This window comes from Pelodiscus sinensis, chromosome 3, assembly GCF_052426305.1.
Source record: "Pelodiscus sinensis isolate ZL-2025 chromosome 3, ASM5242630v1, whole genome shotgun sequence".
Classification (NCBI taxonomy): domain Eukaryota; kingdom Metazoa; phylum Chordata; order Testudines; family Trionychidae; genus Pelodiscus; species Pelodiscus sinensis.
This window is the reverse complement of record NC_143054.1, coordinates 34060389-34075917: the sequence shown is the minus strand read 5'-3', so window position 1 is coordinate 34075917 and position 15529 is coordinate 34060389. Positions and strand designations below refer to the sequence as shown.

The following is a 15529-nucleotide window of genomic DNA, read 5'->3' as shown; positions in this document are numbered from 1 at the left end:
AAGAGTCTACAAGCAAGTCCAAAGTCTAGGGTGAAGAGCCCAATATGTGACTGCCTTCTTGTGGCGTGATGACTGGCCAGTGAAGTTGCTGAAAGCAAGATTTTAGTAATAACACTACTTTAAACAGTTAAATGTCTTCCTTCATCTGGAGTAAAGCATCACACTTTACCAGTGCAATATCTGATTTCCAATTCTGCAAATGAGTTTTACAACTGGCTTCTTGTTGGAATTGACATTGCATTAGAAGGAGAAATTAACAGAAGGGAGGCAAGTAGTTTAAGAGCTTTGGTGTTTAAAACCTAGGGGCAATTGGCCCTCCCTAAGAGATGCATGTTATTGGGATTCCTGCTCCTTACCTATGGAGTGGTTGCAAATAGATACTTTCTTCAGTCCATTCTGCTGTTTTCTGATTTTTTTTCTGCCACCTTTTTTTCTCTTGTTCCTATTTTCACACTGTTCTAGTAGTCTGTTCATTACCTGTCCCAGCAATCTGTTCATTACCTGAAGCTGTGCACGAGAAGGACTTTGTAGGTTGGGTCCACCAAGCATGTCTTCCTGTTAGCATAACCTAGCTTCTACATCTTCAAGGCTGCCAATGAAACAAGCAAGTTGAAATTGGTTCTGAGACCTAGCTACAAGGATTAAAAGTGGCATCTCTTCTGGTTCTTTACTGCATCTCTAAATTAATGGTTTTCAACCTTTTTTCCATGTTACCCTTAACAGTTTTCAACCTTTGATCCATGGACTCCTGGGGGTCTACAGACTATGTCTTAAATTTCCAAAGGGGGCACCTCAGTTTGAAAATATTTCTCTAGGGCAGTGTTTCTCAAAGTGGTCTATAAGCCACTTTGAGAAACATGGTAACTCATCTCGTCAGTTTGTTTACTTACTAGCCTCATGGCCACAGAACCTCACGGCTCCCATTGGTGCTGGTTTGCTGTTTGCAGCTGAGAGGAGCTGCAGAAAGCTGCAGGGTTGCGGTGCTTGTAAGTAAACATACCAGCACAGCCAGTTAGCATGTTTTTCAAAGTGGCTTCACGGGCCACTTTGAAAAATGTTGCTCTAGACTTTGTAAGACCTTTGTCTAATGTGATTGATAATTGGGAAGAAGGTGTGCTGTCAGGCCAGCTAGAAAGATATCCTGTGGATCATAATAAAATTGCTGGTTTTGACCCTTTGTAATATCAGCTGGTAGCCAGCCTCTTCATTAAGGTGGAGTGGGAGAATGAGACCATGCAGGTGAATCTGACAGCATCATAGTTGCTCCTTAGAAACTGACAGTCTCAGAAACTGCTTATCCTCATGTACCCTTGTGAGATAGGGAACTATTACCACTGTTTTAATCTGCTTTCTGTGTTTAAAGGACTTGCTTAAGGACACATGGGAGGCCTACATTTAGTCCTTGCTTTTACTAAATTCTAGGCTAGTACCCTAACTAATGGACCATCTTCTCTCTGTTTTAGGAGGCTTGCATTAGGCAGAATCTTGCTTTATTAGAACTTGCCAAACGGTTTATAAACTGATTATATAGGCTTTAAAAACTGGCACAAACCTACTCCAATTGAATTGCAGTGGACTAGGTTGTCCTTAGCTAAGGATGTTAGATGTGGGTAATCGACTAATCATGTAGTCAATACAATTTGTATCAATTACATGATGAGTCAATAAAGGGAGGCACTCTGTTCCAGCTTGCACTAGGCCCACTGCAGCTCTGCGTTTTAGATGTAGTAAGAAACGGGCAGCTCTTAGTACTTTTAAAATGCAGTCCAGCCCCTGCCTGGACCAGCTGCAGCAGCATCTCCTCCACCTCACCTGCCGCTGCCTCTATTAGAGGCAATGGCTGGTGGGGGGGAAGGAGGAGTCAGGTGGCACCATGGAGGTGGTGCTGGAGAATGGGCTTGTAAGCTGCCTCCCCTGAGCACCATTCCCTGTTCAGTTCTCTTCCCCTCCTCCCCCCACCTGCCCTTGCAGCCTCTGATGCAGACAGAGCAAGGAGGGGGAAGGGAGCCATCAACTCAACTACTCGCTTACATCCCTATCCTTAGCAGCAACATATTGGAGCAGAAAACAAGGACTGTACCCCCCTCCTGACCACACTGAGTCACTTGCACCTGTTGGGTCCGTGCAAGTGGTTCTCATTCTGAGCAAGTAGGTAGAGCTGTAGCTCTACGGTGTTTTCCCTTGCCCCTCTGTTGCAATGATTACTACAATTGGAGAGCTGGGATGAAGCAGTAACCTGAAAAGTGCTGTAGTAATTCACACCAGTGTTTCTCAACCTTTATTTAAAAAAAAAAAAAAGTACCCCTTACCTATAATTTTCAGACACTTTTTTTTTCTACTATTGCAACACATTTGTTTAAACAACTTAATCGTAGCTAGGCGGGTGATACAAATTTTTGGGTGTAAAAAGTACAAAAATAATAAAGCGCTGTAAAACTTAAAACAAATTCAGTTTTTTCTCCAAATTTCAGTTGTTGATGTAACCTCTTTCTCCCTGTCCCCTCCTCCCCCCCACTTCTTCCCTAAGGGTACTTCTACCACTGGTTGAGAAACACTGACTTAGCCTTACTCTGGGACAGTGTCATTATGTCTAGACTATGGAGTTTTAAAAACTCTGCTGTGCCTAGAGAATGCGTTTGCTCTTCTCTCAAAAATGTCAGAAGAGCAGATGCACTTTCGGAAGCCCTGTCTTCCTTGTTTCACAAAGAGGGGCTCTTCCAAAAGAGGTTTTTTTAATCAAAAATTGGGCCACTGTAGATAGGCCAAATTTTGGAAAAGCCTCTTTCCAGAAAACAATTGGAAAAAGGTATGCAAATTGCAGAGCGCAATTTGTGTACCTTTTTTTCAACAAAAAGCAGCAGTCTAAACATAGCCTAAGAGGGGACCAAGGAAGAAACTGACACTCATTTCTGGTAGCCGGTTCCCTACGCAAAATTGAGCCTAAAGGCTTCTTCAAGCCATAGTTTGGGTTTGTGGACTCTTGTGATTTCCTTCCTCACAGTATACTGATCCATGCTGCCCCATTACAATCCATAAAAGATTGCAGTGGTTAATTCTTGGGCTTTGCAATAAGTTGCTCTAGTTAAATGATAAATTTAGTGCTTAGTTGGCAAGCAGTCTCAACTTTGGATGGGCATAATCTTCAGCAGGCATTGCATTGCCCATGTCTGCCTCAGCTTTGTTTGCTCTTCAGAGCAACCAGGAAGAGGCTGTGGGTATACCATTGCAGGAACAGCTAAGTCAGTACTTCCCAGCACAGGTTCATGTGTTAATGTCACTTGAGATAGCGTGATAAAAATGGCAATGGGGTGATGATGACTTGGGCTAACCTGAGCATTCACTTGGTGTCTCTGGGACTGAACCTGCATGACTAGGCTGAACTGCCACTGGCCATACCAGGCCCATATGCAGGAATTCTGGGGGAGGCGGGAGTCTTTTTTGTAAATGTGGACCACAAGTGTGTGAACCTCCCCCCTCCATGGTCCCTTAAGTAACAGTGCTCTGGCTGGCTAGGGGAAGGCAGGAGCTGTGCACTGCTCAGTCTTCTCTCCCCATATATATGCTCTAGCCAGCTGGGGGAAGGCTGGGTTTTTTTTTCCCCTCCTCCCCCAGTAATAGGCCTTAGTCTTTCCCTGGCTGGCTGGAGCAGGTCTGCTTGGGAGGACTATGGAAGGATGCATTTGCACCCATCGCATCTCCCTCGACTAGGAGCCTGCGTACTGCTGTTTTCAGTTAAGTCTGCTTGAGTCCTGAAAATAATGTGTCGATACCAGGGACTGGCAAAATATAGCTCCTAGGCTGAATCCAAGCTGCTGTCAGGTTTCCTGTCTACCCCACCCCAACACATTGCTCTAAGAAGCTGCTGTGATGGCTGTGTTTTTGTGAGCCCCAAGGGAGGGTGGAAGAGGCTTCATGCGCTGCCCTTGCCCTAGCACGGTCTTGCAGCCCCCATTGGCTGGAAACTGACCTCCCAGGCTCTTAGCATTTGGAGTAGCACGTGGCCTCTGCAGCTCATTTGAGTGGTGTGTGGGGAATTGGAAGGCAAGGAGCCACCCCCGTAAGTGCCTCCTGGCCATAGCCTGCCTCAGCCCCTCCCTTCTCCCCTGCACCTCCTATTCCATGTAAAACAAACCCTCTGCATCCATACCCCTTCCCAGACTCCACCCCAGTCTCCTTCCCAGGTCACAACTCCCTTCTGCACCCAACCCAGACCCTCAGATCTTCCGGGAAAAACAGCAAAAGTGCAACAAAAAAGTGATCTGCTTTTTCGAAAGATAGTGACCACCTTGATTTGACACTATCTTGCATTTCCATTGTGATTACTGTCGATGGAGTGGCCACCACAGCACCTGTGCTTTTTCCTGGAGGCCTCTTCTTTTGAAAAAACACACTCTTCGGCAGGGGTCGACAAATTATGGAAAACCCTACTCGCCAGAAAAAAAGGGACACGCCATCCTCCCCCACAAAAAGTTTTTTTAATGGCATAAATTCCTAATAAGAATAAGAACAGTAATTACTAATAAGTTATTAATATCATCCAGGTTATTAATAAATATCTTATAAACTTCTACTTTTTTTCTCTGCTGCCATGTCTCCCCCTTGCTCCATCAGCTCCCCTGGTGCCTGCTGCCCCCCAACCCCTCACCCTCTGTTATCCTGACTCCTGCCCTTCTCACTGCCCTCAGCCTTCCTGAGACCTGCCCCCCTCCGCCAGCCCTTCTCTCCACCCTGTGCCCACTCCTCCAGTAGCCCCACTCTGATCATGTGAGCTACCCCTCCTCATCCCCTCTCCTAAAACCTCCCTCTACACACCTGCCCTGCCTCTCTCCTCTGGTGCTGGTCCCTTCCCTGCAGGTGTCTGACCTTCTGCTTCACCCCCAGAATCCCTTGGCACCTGCATCTTCCCTCACTGCCCCTGCCCCCTTTGTTTTCTTTTTCCCTGATACCCACCCTCTCACCACTCTCTGCCCCCATTCCTCTCATGCCCCTGTGCCCTCACAGATGCCTTGCTCCATCCCTGTCTTTCTCATGCCCACCCCTTCTTTTAAGCCTTCTCCCAGCATCTCCCCCTTCCCTGTAGCCCCCAGTGCCCTTACCCTCTCCTCTCCCAGCAACACCCTGACCCCCTTCCCACTGACACCTCCCCTCCTGCCCTTTTCCTCATTGTCTGCACTTGGCCCCCTGGCATTTGTCTCTCCTGCACCCCTGTCCCTTGGTACCTTCCCCTTTCTTCTTCTTATTCTTCTCCTGACTTCCTCCCCTCAGCACAAGCCCCTTCCCCATATTTTTCCCTTCCCCTCCCCACAGCCCAGCCCAGCCCCTTCCCTTCCCCAGGGGCCAGCTCTAGATTGTTTGCTGCCCCAAGCAAAACATTTTTTGCCCCCCCCCCTTTGTTGTTGTCTTTTACACACGTTTGCATTTTGCAATGTTTTTTTTTTTTCTTTTTTGTCCTGGCATTTTAGCCCTATAAATAGCATTTTCATTCGTTTTTTTCCGTAAAGGCAAAGGCGCTTCAAGTGAACTCCCCCTTTCACTTGCTGCTGGGTCACAGCAGCGTTTTCCCTGCCCTGTCCAGCCCCTCCCTATGGGCAAGCACTCTTTAATCCCGATCCACAGGGGGAGTAGAGTGCCCAGACAGCACAGAGCCAGAGGGGTGCAGGGTACAGTGGGGGAGTACGGGGGTGGCGCGGGGAATGGGAGGCACAGAGCCAGAGGGATGCAGGGATCGGGGGTAGCAGCGTGCGGTGGAGGCGCGGGGAACGGGATTGGGGTCTAGGGGCAGTGCAGGGAATGGGCAGCACAGAGCTGGGGGGGCGGTGATCAGGGTGCAAGGTGTAAGGGCGGCATAGAGCCAAAGGGTCGCAAGGAAGAGGAAGAGCGGCCTGCAGGGGAGGCGGGGGGAACGGGCGGCACGGAGACAAAGTGGGGCTGGGGCTGTGGCTGGACTGGAGCCAGCGGGGTGGGCCCTGGCTGTGTGCCGCGTGCCGCAGCCAGCTCCCAGGGACACGTGGCCAGGGCCGAGCTGTCGCAGCTCTTTAAAATCAGCAGGGCCAGCGTCCTGGCGTCCCCCCCTCACCCCCGCCTCCTCGTGCCAGAGCTGCCCACAGGCAGCCCGGTGGGAAGAATCGCCACACGTCCCCCTTCCTAGCGGCACTGTGCTCCTCCACCCGCCGGCGGCTCGGAAGGGGCCGCACCGCCTGTAGTGCAGGCTTTGGCCAGCCCGTCACAACGGCCCACCGGGCCAGTCTGCCCCTGCACTCACCAGCTGGAAAAATCTACTTGCCACAGGCGAGTGCATTTGTCGAGCCCTGTTCTTCGGTGTCCATACATGGCTTTTTCTGGGAAAAAAAAGTTTTTTCAGAAAAAGGCTTCTTCCTCGTAGAAAGAGGTTTACTGCTGTGGGAAAAACCCCTCTATTCTTTCAACTTTCTGTCAAAAGAACACAATAGCCGGGTGGACATACCCATAGAAGTGTGTGGCCCTTGACCAGTGTCCAAATTCTTGAAATGCCCCTCCCCCCCATTAAAATCTATTGCTCTCCAATAGGCCATACTTGTACCAGGAAGCACCCAGCCAGCTGCTGTGTAGGCACACCTTTAAGGGTGAGATTTATAAAGGTATTTTGGCAGCTGAAATTGCTGATTAAATATCTTTCTAGCTCCAAATTTAGGTATCTAAATACCTTTTTAAATCTGGCCTTAAAACTCTCTGGCTGTTACTACCAATCATGGAGGAAAAGGTTAATGTAAGGGTGGGGAATACTAACATAGGTCAACTTTATCTGTTGGTTTCCTGTTGTAAAATTAGGATACCACCACCTATCCCACTGGGGTGTATTAATGCTTATACAATGTTCAAAAATCCTCAGAGGTGGGGCCTACAAAAGTGATAGTTATTACTAGTTATCCCCAGATTTTTTTCCTTGGCCCTGAATAGCCCTCCATCTACTATTACTGTTGCCATTCTGGTCTACTGTTACAGTGCCTACCTGTTTCTTGCAGGGCCAGAGAACGTTTTGATTAGAGATGTAATAGTATAGTCAATTTACCGATATGCAAAAGCTTATCGGTTAATGCTGTAAAACTACATGTATTTTCCCCCAGTAGATTCTTTAGCAGGATAGTCAACAGCCTGGGCTTGTGCCGGGTCTGGGACCTACCCCTGCTGTGGCTCTGCATTTGAAGTGTATCAGGAGCATGGTGGAAAGGCAGCCCAGCTCAGTTCCAGCTCGCACCAGGTTTGGGAGCTCAGATAGGGGCTGCTGTCACCCTGCACTGCTGCCTCTGTATCAGAGGCAACAGTGTGGGGCAACAGGCAGCCAGTCTGCAAGGGGGAGCTGGTCTTTGAACTGGCTCCCCTCATGGGCCAGCTCCTGCCTAGCATCCCATGCTGCTGCCTCTGATAGCGAGGCAGCAGTGTGGAGTGTCAGGGGGCTCCTAAGGAGTGGGGCCAGAGTGTACGGCTGCTGGCCCCACCGCTGGGGACTATAGAATAGTCAAGTAACTGATAAAAATTCATGAGGTTAATCAACTATTCATTTACTTGATATTTAACTGCCCGAGTTTAGATACTGGCTCAAATAAGGCGTGGCATACACTTGCACTGCCACAGGGTGAGGATGAGAAAGTACATTGTCTTTTGGGCTGTTCACAAAGGCAGAGATTCTGCACAGGCTACAGTTTGCATAGGATGGCAGAGCCACAGAGTTGTGGCCTCTATGCCTTGCTCCTTTATAGGGTTCTGAGTACCCCATAAATGGAGCATTTGGTACTCACTGAAGTACTGAAATTGTATTTGACACATTCTCACCATGGCTGTCATGGTTAACCCCATTTGATTTATTATTTGAAATAATTTCAGGTGGTTGATGGGTTTCTTTCCTTAGGCAGAGCTTTCTCCCTATAGTCAGCTACTGCACTCCATTGACTCAATGGGAGCTTTTTCCCCTGACTAAAGATCACCACTGTCTTTTTTTTAATTGAACTTAGAAAGTGACTTTAAGGGCCAATCCTTTAGCTTATGTGCAGGGTGAACTCCCAGTGGCAACTTAGTTAGAGCATTCTTTAAGTGGTTTTGATAATTTTTTGTCCCTTCTAGGAAATTTGCCTTCACCCCTCCGATGAAGAGAAAAATACTTTCTCTTTACATGAACCAAAGTTATTAGTGGTTTCTCTTTCACTTTGGCTATGTCTACACTACAGGTTTTCTTGGAAAAAAAATATGCTAACGAGGGACTCATTTGCATGAGTCACAATCTCATTTGCATATTTTCTACCAATCCATTTTTGCGTTGGGGTTTTTGCACAAAAACAAGCAGTGTGAATGTTTTCTTTTTGTGCAAAAACCCCCTTTTCTACAAGATCGGTAAACCTCCTTTTTTGGGGCATAAGGATCTTGTGAAAAAAAGGGCTTTTTGCTCAAAAAGAAAACATCCACACTGCTTGTTTTTGCACAAAAACCCCACCACAAAAACGGATTGGCAGACAATATTCAAATGAGATCACGACTAATGCAAACTAGTCCTTCATTAGCATTTTTTGGCCAATAAACCTCGTCTAGATCTAGCCTTTTTTTCCTGGGGAGAAGACTCAAGAATGCATTCTCATAACAGTGCCTAGTATTTCCACTTTGTGCTCTCTTTAGTTATGTCTGTATAATTTAGAAATGTGTATCTGTCTGTCTGTGAGTCTTTGTTCAAGAACTCATAAGTGGTAAAAGCTAGGATTGCCAAATTTTGTTGCAGCTTCCTCTTTTCCTAACTTAAAGCAAGGTCAGGGTTTGGCTGTGCCAAGAAAACAGGAAGTACCAGGAATGGGATTGTGTTCTATATCATGCAAAGGGAGGGGCACAGAGGAGGGATGTGATACTGAGAGTAGCCACTGGGGGGGCAACTGCACCACAAAGATAGTGGCCAACAAGGCTGGGGCTCTGCCTTCTTAACAAATAAGTAGCCCTCCGGCCTTTCATACCCTTGGTGATAAAAATAAAGGCCCCTGGTGGCTCCAGCCTCCTCTGTTCCTCCAAATCCTCAAGGCCTTCTCCTGAAGGACCTGGGTAACACCAGGTAAGTCTTCTAGTGTGTTTATACTAGATGTATACATAGTTGCTTCTCTTTTTAAATATGTCTATACGCTTATTTACTTCCAAATTCCTAAATGTTTCTTTCCTTTGCTGTTAATTTCCTTCAAAATTTTTTGCTTTCCCCATATTACTTGTCCCTCAAATTTGATTATATACAGAAATTTTAAAATATATATGTAATGCTACATTGCTATTGTAACATAATCTTTATAAACTTGGATTGAATTTTGTTGCATTTTTTGTGAAACAGCATTTCCTTAGCCTTCCATCCATCAGCACCACACAGACTTCAGCCATTATAGCAAAATGTCGCCAATTGTCACTGAAGTCTGTGGCACTTCTTATGTAAATAAAGGGACATAGGATTGGACCTTTAACTTGACACTGTAGCTTTTCTACACTTACATTAGTCCTCTGTCTTTGAGCTTTTGCACTGACATAATTTATCATATAGCCAAGTTTTAATCTCTGTAATTATTACTGAAAAATAAAATGGTGGGTTATTTGCCAGGTTCTAACCTAAAGTGGAAACAAAATGGCCAACAGATTAAACTGAAAAGATCTACAGCTGTTAAGAATTTTAACTCTAGCTATACTATTGGAATTTCTGCAAGAAGCCTTACTTTGCAAGTTTCCAACAAATGTGCGAGCCCTTTTTCAGAGACTAGTTAGTTTAATGTGGGCCACAGTTGTCAGCTGTGGTAACAAAGTGGGGAGTAGATTTTTCAGTGAACCTATCTTTGCATATCCAAGTGGCTCCCTATGGGCTTTTTTAATGGTGCCATCTGTAGCTTGATACAGCTTGTGCTGGGGTAATGGGAAGTGAGGCAAAAATGTCCAAGTCACCTTTTATGCCTGCCTCGGTCATCAGTCCAACCAGGGCCAAGATCAATCAGAATGCCGTGGATTTATTCGGCCCTCCTGTGCTACGTGCACAGAGGATAGGAGAGCCAGCTACAATGATTCCCATTGACCAAGTGACTCTTTAGCTGTTCTTTTAGGATCATGAAGGAGGGAAAAAATATAATGCTTAAAAAATGTATGAATTATTTTGTCACTCAAGTGCCTGTATATATTGAAGAGTTCAAGTGTGACAACTGTTTAAAAAGAGTGAACAGAAATAATATAGATCAATCCCATAGTGGTGGTGTGGAATTTCTGAATGTCTCTTCTACACCCTCTACAGGCATGGAGCTTCCCTTTGTTAATGGATAAAGAGAACAGAAAGGTTTTGAAGAGACCAACCATGCAGAGAACTGTGTGTTTACATTATTGTTCAGTGTGTGGAGTGTCTGCCTACCCTATTTTCCTTTATTTTGGCTAAAATATTATTTACTTCTGGAGTAAAATATGTCAATGTTCAAAGAGCAAAGAATGTATTAATTACATACATTGGAATTTGGTAGACACCCTTGATACACCATCTTCTAAATACTTACAGCTGAAATTAAAGCAATGCAGTTGCTTTGGGAGTGTGTGTGTGTATAGTTGTCTGGATCTAAATGGTTACAAGGGGTTCTCTGCTAGTGAAGGGGAGGGGATAGTGAGAGTGCATTCCCAAAAAAGTACATTCCCAAAATAAGTAGCTTACATCACAGACCTCTTCAGTTTTCCCACACTTCTCTCCTAATTATTGTCCCGCAGGACAGCTGATCTATTTCAAACAGGAAGTTGTTTACAGATAACACTTGCAACTGTTCTGTCTGATTTGTTGAACTGTCGAAAAGCAAAAGACAACATCTTTTCAAATTAAAAACTGTCAGATTTCTGTAAACAGCAGCATGAGGGTCATTTATGCAGTTTTCCTGCAGGCAGCGTGTGCTCTGCAGTCCCCATTTTCTCAGCAATCATAAGGTAGGAGAGACTTTTGTGGTTTTACTGATTAGAAACATGTAAGTAGGAAAGTCTGGATCTATGATAGACCTGTCATGTGAGTGGCAACATTCAAAGTGTTATTGACAACTGGTGTAGGTTAGGGGAAGGGAAGAAACAAAGTTTGATGTGCTGTTATCTGAGACATAACATGAGCCTCAGAGCTTGCAAAAAGCCTGTGTGATTTAGCTGACAAGTCCCTTTTTAACTTATGATTGGTTAGTGTCAAAAGTACTTCTGAGCAAAAGATAGTGAATTAAAATAAAGTGGGTTTTTTTTAAGTGTTCTAAACAACTGAAATTGTTTGGAATGTGTTTACTAACATCAAAACCAGTGGCTATGAAGTTATTTAATCAGAACGTGTTTTTGTCTGTTCGGCAATTAAATCCCGTATGTTCTAAAGTGGCAAGAGAGAATTGGCTGTGGTTCTTCCTGACATAATCCATGTCAGTATTTAAGACTGAAAATGCTAAACACGTTTCTCAGTTTTTGTTCTGGGACACGAGGCTGTCTTCATCTATTATGAAAGATGAGTTTTTATAATGTAGTCCCAAAGCAAGGAATAGAAGACATGATGCATTGGTGTCATACTGAAGTAGCTTGTAGACTATCCAGTAATGACAGAATACACCAATAAATGGATAACTTAGTAGGGATGGGGTCAAAGGTAATTAGGACTGGGATTAATGGTACGTTGGATAAAGGGAAATTTTATAAAAATTAAAGGTTTATATGTATGCAGTTTATGGATGTGGATATTGGCTGAGAGATTTGGGAGGGGAAAAGTTTCTTACAAAATTGAGTTTCTAATTAGATGAGTTCTTCACCACTTCATTTTTCACTTCTCCATACAAAGAAATTAAACCCTTCAGATTAAATTATTATAATTAATTACTAGTCACAAGTTACTCTGAAAATATAGTTGAAAGATAACAGTAATTTTTTTGAGTGTTTTGATGTTAGATATTTCATGCTTTACAAGCATGGTCATTTAAAGCAGCAAAGATACTGGAGAATGTGAACCAATCATTGACATAAAGAAAAGACCACTGATGCCATTTTTATTAATCTAATTCCCATCATTCTGTGGTATCATTTATTAAAACTACCTGTAAAACATTGATCAACATACACAAAGGTATTGCATTTTTATCTAATAGCTATGTAATCCATCTGATTAGAATTGAAGCATATCAGGCAAAAAGATACTGTGCCTCTGATCCTGTAGTTGGTTGTGAATATTTTTTTTGATAATGTTTTAGTTTATAGTAACCTGAGAATGTTTGTAAACTTCTGGGGAAGAGACTGACTTTTGCTGTGTGTGACAGAAAACAGTGCTGATGTTGTTGGTTAGGATCTCTACACACTTTCTGTAATGCAAATAATAGATTAAAGAAAATCTTTCTGACAATAAGTAGGTGGCTTTTGTTTGGTATGGGTTTTTTACATTGTGTCCCTTTAAGAATAATTGTTTTAAGATAATTCACTCTAAATGTGAACATATGCCCAGATAGAATCACGTAAATGAGTGTGTTCTGTTTTGCTGACACTTCTAAATATGCAAGTCATAATCCAGATTCATAACTTATCCTGTGACTTTGCCTGATGACCAATAGAGAACTGCATTGTGGAAGCAGAGTCCTATAACTTGTTGTAAGGCTACCATTCTGAAATCTGTGTCAATTCACGTAGTCTGAAAACTTCATTTTTACTGTATAGTAGGATTGCTCAAGAATTTCAGTTTATATTTTTTAGAGAAAATTGGGAGTTTGACACTTCCATGAAGTGTCTTTTCTGTGGAAAATTATTAGTGGATTTTTATCAGAATATTTTTCAGCCATAACATTTTTGGCTAAAAATGGGAGTTGTAATTTGCTGCAAATCCCTGTTATTCTCTGAGCTGGAATCCCTAGCTGTACTACATCTGCCATACTACATCACCTTTTCTGGATGGATACCTGTGAATTATGGAAGATGTAGTCTAATTGGTGATCTTGGCCCATAGAAGAGAATGAGGATATGAGGCGCATACTACAGCTATCTGGAGGCATTACATCTGTTGATTGTAGTCAAAAATGTTTAATTTTACTAAAAACTCAACCCTTCCTATGGAAATCTTCCACATTCTCTCTCCCCCCATTTTTGTCAATTGGCTGTGTGTGTAAACTGCCTTGTTCTACTCCACAACTCAGCCTACCCATTACCAGCTCCCAAATAACCCAGGAAATTAGCCCAACTCTAGTAGTTAGCCAGCCCCTATAATGTTAGCAGTTGAAAACTTCACCTGTGTTTAGAAATCCAGGTTTGCTCTTATACAGTATCCAGTCCCAATGGTAATCATGGATTCCCTCCTAACTAATTAAAGTACTTAAGTACCAATAGTGTTGAGCATCCCAGCAGCTTTAATGTAGTTACTTTCCTACTTCAGAGTGATTGTGAAGGTGTGATCCGCATTTTACATTGGGTAGGTGAGGGTACTGAGGGACAGATTTTTTTTAAAGGTATTTAGGCTTCTAAAGAGGCAGTTAGATAATGGGATTTTCAAAAGCACGTAGGAACCTAATTCCCAATGGAGCTTTTCAAAATGTCATGAAGGGTACTATCCAAAAGAGACTTCAGAGTAGCAATGCTGAACATCAGAGCCTCGAAAATTATAGGAACAATACCGTGGTGCACAAAGCTTGAGTTGGCCACCTAGGGCGCGTCTAGATTACATTCTATTTTCGAAAGAGGATATGCAAATTCTTCAGGAATTTGCATATCTTCCAATCACTTTTTTGAAAGCAGATCTTTCGAAAGTGAAAGTAGTCTGTATGTGTGGGGTTTTTTTGGGGAAAAAAAACCTTAAAAAAAAAAAACCCGCTCTTCCTAAAAACTGTTCACACGATTTTTTGAAAGGATTTTTTTCCAAAAAAACCGCAGCCAGCCTACTTTCACTTCCGAAAGACCAGCTTTTGAAAAAGTGATCAGAAGAAGATATGCAAATTCCTGCATATCTTAAGAAAATAAGGCTTAGTCTAGATGTACCCCTAGGGTTCCTATATAGCACATGGGGAAGCGGGAGGGTAGATGCCTATGAATGCCATCTCCAAAAGCCAGCCTGCTAGGTGTGCGAGATGTTCAGAGGACTGAATGTGCTAAGCCCTGCTCCTCTTTGAGAGAAGCATCTCAGTCCAGACTGCAGAGACTCCTTGTTTTTCTTAGTGTTACATGAATGGGAATGTGTCTCCTGACTTCAGTGGCTTATGCACCTCTTGTTGGGCTCTCCACATGAAACAGGAGAAGAAAGGAGCGGTCCTCACCTCTGCAACTTTTAGCCTAGCAGTTAGAATACTCAGCTGGGATGTGGGAGATCCAGGTTCAATTTCCCCATCTTTCACAGTAGGGAGGATTTGAACAAGGGGTTGCATAAGTGCTTTAACCATTGTTGGACTATAGACTATTCTGATGTGAGGGGTCCTTCATTCTTTCCTGATGAAACCATTCCATTGTGGATAAATAACAGGCGAGATTGAAAATGGGATAGGACCCAAGGTCTTCTATCTCTCATGTGTGGCCAGTGGCATGGGAATATTTTAAAAAGTGGGGGTCCTGCAGCCTAGAGCAAAGCTGTAGTACAAAGGGCCAATAGCCAGGCTTCTGGGTGCTAGGTTCTTGGCTGCTGCCCTCTGCACCAGGGGTTCTGCCACCCTGCCAGTGCATGGTGGGGGGGCAGTCTAACCAGGTCCTTGGCATGGGGGGAACAGCCAAAAACCCAGTGCATGTGGAGGCAGTGATCGCCCTAGGTGCAAGCCTGGGGGTGCTGCAGCACCACCTGCACACTTAGGTCCCACACTTGTGTGTGGGTGCCCTAATCACCAAGTGACAGCATCTCTCTCTCTCTCTCTGGTTTGACCCTTGTCATTAAAATTGTCACCTAGACCAAACCACAGATCAGATATGCTTCATAAAATGTGTACAACAAAGTGTTAGGTATGTGGTAGAAATTGCAGGCTGAAAGGAAAACCAGTGCAGATATTGAAAATGGGCAGAGGAGAGCTGAAGGTGTTGGTTTTAACCTGTAAAGCCTTAAATAATTTAGGAGTGGATTACCTGCTGGAACATCTCTCTTGAGGTGCCAAATTACTGCCCTTGAGCACAGTAACATGAGCTAGAACTTGCTAAATAGAAAAAGGAGGAAGCTGCTACCAGCCGTGGGTTATGTTTTTCTGTGCAGCCATTTGTGGAGGATTTGAGTAGTTGATTCATGTCCTTATTTGCCATGCAGTTTAAGCCATTGCAGCTGTAGAGAAGGGTTGCCGACTCTTGGCAATTGTGATAACTGAAATATTTGGTAGTATTTTTACAAGCCCTGACTCCTGGAGATTCTCTCCATTTTCATATTTGTTTAAAGTATAAGTTTATATTTTTTGGGATTGTACAGATGCTTGCATATATGACCCTCATTCACTCTAAAGGCTCTGACATCCATGACAACCTAAAATAAATTGGCTTAAAATATTAGGTTTTTTTAATCATTCTTTACAGCTTTACTCATGATTTTTCAATACCTGGAAAGTACCAGTTTTTTTACACA

General features: G+C 43.8%; 1 protein-coding gene and 1 long non-coding RNA gene across 4 annotated transcripts in view; one reads left to right on the top strand and one right to left on the bottom strand.

Annotated features, from left to right (window-relative positions):
* Positions 1-15529, bottom strand: part of LOC142827782 (uncharacterized) — a 70776-nt gene that overhangs the window by 2882 nt on the left and 52365 nt on the right. The window contains exons 3-4 of one of the 2 annotated variants that reach the window (XR_012902536.2): positions 6263-6338; positions 502-589 (exon numbers count right to left, since the gene is read on the bottom strand). This is a non-coding gene — a long non-coding RNA (uncharacterized LOC142827782). The remainder of the gene's footprint in view (positions 1-501; positions 590-6262; positions 6339-15529) is intronic. The other variant, XR_012902537.2, reaches the window with a different exon arrangement.
* Positions 8365-15529, top strand: part of COLEC11 (collectin subfamily member 11) — a 45008-nt gene continuing 37843 nt past the window's right edge. Inside the window, exon 1 of one of the 2 annotated variants that reach the window (XM_006112058.5) lies at positions 8365-10935. The gene's annotated coding sequence lies outside the window, so the exon portion shown is untranslated. The remainder of the gene's footprint in view (positions 10936-15529) is intronic. The other variant, XM_006112057.5, reaches the window with a different exon arrangement.